The sequence below is a fragment of the Benincasa hispida genome, chromosome 4 (assembly GCF_009727055.1).
Source record: "Benincasa hispida cultivar B227 chromosome 4, ASM972705v1, whole genome shotgun sequence".
Classification (NCBI taxonomy): Eukaryota; Viridiplantae; Streptophyta; class Magnoliopsida; order Cucurbitales; family Cucurbitaceae; genus Benincasa; species Benincasa hispida.
This window is the reverse complement of record NC_052352.1, coordinates 5400806-5405042: the sequence shown is the minus strand read 5'-3', so window position 1 is coordinate 5405042 and position 4237 is coordinate 5400806.

Sequence of the window (4237 nt, the reverse complement as noted above, 5' to 3'; positions counted from 1 at the left end):
AAATCAGATGGTGGGAAAGTCAATGTGAATTTTTTGCCTCGGGCCCCTAATTATTCTTCCACTTATTAATATATAATTTTTATTTTTCCTTACTCTTTATTAAGACTTAAACAAATGCCACGTCAAAGGTCAAGGACGGCGGTTGTACGGCGGACTACGGCGGCCGGCGGGTGGCGACCTCAACGGCCAACATTAAATTTATTTTTTATATTTTATATTATTGTAATTGAAACCCAATTATTAGTGGACAGTGGCCACTAAGTTTTAGCGCGGGTCACGTGATTGTTTGCATAAAAGGGCTATTAATTGTCTTAATTAACCTCCTCTAGGCTTTCTTTTCTACCCCTATTTCCACGTAATTAAACTCGTTATTTTCTTCTTTTATATTTTTTTTCCACTTTGCCACCTCATGTTGTTCTATTATTTAATAATTCATGGCTATGAATTATGCCATTCCCTAATTGGTAATTTGATTCAATTTCATCTGTGTTTGGTTTAGATTTTTTTTTTAGTTAATCTATCTTGTTTGCGTTAGAAACCATGTTATTTCTTTTCTTATTAGAATTATAATTGACGTCTTACCAATCAAATAAATTAACCGAAGAACTGTCATATTATTAGATATAGTATTCAATTTTCATTGTATCGATATTTTCATCAGTGTTCTTATATTTTCATGAATTCGACATAAATATGAGAGGTGAATTAATATTTTCGTTATATCGTAAAAAGATCTAAAAAACACAAAAGATGAACAACCAAACACCACTAATATAAATATAATAATAAGTAATAGACCTGTGAACTTATTTTAAAATCATAAAAGTTTATTTACTATTTTTTTATTTTTTAATATTTTATTTTTTAATATTTTATACAAAATATCAAGTGAAATCGACATTTTATATCTATCACATGATTTAAAACTTTTAAATTCAAGGGTTGAAAGTTAAAATGTTCGGAAATTTAAGAATTAAAATGTAATCAATATCCAGTGAGATTAGATGTCAAATAATTAAAAATTAAACTAAATCATTCTAAGTCAATTCCTTTTTATCAAAATTTAAATACTAATTTCAATTATAGAATTATCCAAAATTTCGAGAAAACTAATGTTCTAATCTAGTATATGGATAAGAAAGAAACAAAAGAAAAAAAAACCATATAAGTGTTTAAAGCTAAAAAAGATTGATTCTTCGGAGAGAATAATTTGTAATAATTGCTTAAAAAAATATTAAATAAAAGAGTTGATGGATTGCCACTTGAGATGTTTCTAGATATGGATGAGTAGTAAATAGTGCATACATTCATAGATGCAGTCCGATACGGTCGCTAATTTATTTTTTTCTGCACAAATTTCTGTATCCAATTATTGTTATGATTATGATATTATAATAATAATAATAACAAAATTAAATACCAACCTCTCCACGTTTTTTTTATAAATAAAACCTAGCTTGGTACATGTTATATATTTTTTTTTAATTTCTTAAAAGGTTATTTTTTGGTTGAGAATACAAACCATGAACCCAGCACTTTCTAGCACACTTGAATGACAATTGAGGTATGCTCGATTTGACATAACTAACCAATTTCAAATATTAGTTTAAATGAAGAAGAAAATGTGTTTCTCTTTTATCATTGTGCTTGCTAAATCAATATATTGGAATGTCTTGAATCTGTTATTTGGTACTTCGAAAACTAAGTTATTTACATATTTGTTATGACTCTAGACTTTAGAGAAGTGTGCTATATAAATTCTCTAAACTGTAGATGTGTCATTCATTATGTATTATGTAACATTATTTCTAATAAAATTGGTATCCTTCAGTCCCGTTGATGTTAACATACTGTGATATTTGTGTGTCAATTCTATTTTATTTTATGTTTTCTGCATTATTTGTTTATCGATTTCGTAACACAATCAAATTTCACGTTCATACTCCGAATTTGGTTTAGTTTTTATTTTATGATTTATAACCAACTATATGTATCATGTATAATAATTTAGGTTGGATAATACTTTTTAGCCTTTTGAATTTTAATGTGAACAATTTTCAAATTTAATTTCATGATAAGACTTATTCAAATAGGGTTTGTTTCAATAAAATTTAAATACTTAAATTTGACTGAAAGAGCTAGTAGCCTTAATATTTAATTAGCTATTTGAAAATGTGCTCAAAACTCAGGAGCATATTTAAGAAATATAAATCAACAAGTTAAAAGAGAGGGAAAAAAAAAAGGTTGACCTTGGGAAAACAGAGAGAGATTTGATTAAAGTAATAATAAAATAGAAGACATAACACGAAAGTTAAGGTCAAATGATAAGTTGATTACGACACAATTTTGATGTATTTAACGACAAAAGCGTATGTCTGAAATCTGAATGACGACAATAAAATTCTCACTCTTTCTGCCTTTGGATTAGATTATGTCTTCCTTTTTTTAATATATAAAAAAATAAACGAAATATTGACATTAATATTAAATAAAAGTTATTATAAAAAAAAAAAAAAGAAATCGAGAAATGACAATAATAATAATAATAATATATGTCAGGTTCAGAGGGTCCTGTCATGGAGATATCCGGGATTTGCATGTGACACTAACATTCCTTCTTCTGTAGAGCAGATTGATTGCTGTGAGGATTATGAAACTTAAAAAAAAATGTAAATATAAATAAATAATTAAAATAATCTAATTAAAATAATTTTATTAATAATTAATTATAGATAAGGAGGGGAGGGAAAAAAAAAAGGTTCCTGCGGGTTTTACGGTGGAAGGACGAATAAGAAAAAGTAGAATTCTGACACGTGGGCAGCTGGCGACCATTGGATCTGTCATGCAAAACTACTGAGATTTTTACTCGATATTCATTGAAACTGAAAGACAGACCAACAGTAGAGGAAGTGCCCACTCATAGATTTTTATGTTCCCCTCTCTCTCTCTTCATGTTATCTCGTATAGTAATTAGGGTAACATTAGAGTGCACTAGATAATATCCATCTTTATTCATTAATTTTTTTTAAAAAAAATATATAAATTGGACAATTTTGTGTAATGTATAAAGATTAAATGCTATTTCACATGACTATTTTTCTAGTAATTAAGGTGTGAGTGAGAAGAAAGGAAGGGGAAAATGGAGGGTTTTATTTTAATTTAATTTGTATTTTTTAAGAGAGAGAAAGAGAGAGGATTGTTTGTCTGGTTGTCTTAAATGAGGGGTTTTTTTTCTTTGGGAGAGGAGAGAGAGAGAACAGTGCAGTTACCATGGCGGCGTTTTGCAGGGCTCTAATTCCGTGCCATAATTGCATCGAAACAAAGAAAGAAAAAGAAAGAGAATTGAAATCCCAAGTAAACTTTTTTTTTTTTTTTTATGTTTTAAAAAAGAAACAAGATAGAGAAGAGAAATGGGTATTAAAAAAGAAATCTCTCTTTTTTTTTTTTTTTACTGAAATATTTTCCCGAATTTGCCCTTGAAAAGCTAAACAAGAAACAAAGGAAACCCTTTGAAGAGAAGGTCCTATCCACTTCTTCAAAGGAGAGGGAGAGAAAAAGATATTTAAGATAAATCAAAATGAAATTACTTGCACGATTTGACCAACAATTTTGTAACAATCAAAGAATGATAGAGATACTATAAGAGAGTGTTTGTGTCACTTAGTTAATTATTACGGTAATTAGAATATAATAGTTTGTAAGGTATGATAGCCAATATTTGAAGAGCATATTATTTTGATTTGCGTGAAAAATAATACATATTGTAGCAAATAGAGAAAGAGAAGATGGATATAAAATAGTAAATTGCAAGTTATAATTGTTGGAAACATCAACTATTATAATTAGAGTTCGAACACATTAAATAACCTACTCGATTGAAGTTGAGGTCCAAACACCTTCTGCAATATCATAAATAATTATTAATTTACCATCTGAGTGAAATAGAAGCAACAAAACGAAATAAGTAATATGTTACTTAACACAACAACATCTATTATGTAGGGTAATTTTCAATCGAGAGAAACCTGATAGATGATTAGTTCATCTTGCAAGCCTGGCAAGACTACAAGCAACAAAATTACCATAATTCTATGGACAAAAAGAGAAACCCGTAATGAAAAATCTCTTCAATTGAAAACTCAAATATCATAATAAAATTTAGATTTCGCCATTGAAACAATCTCGATCTTCAAGTAAAATCCAAAATATCAACGATTCAATCAATTTCAACTCTTGA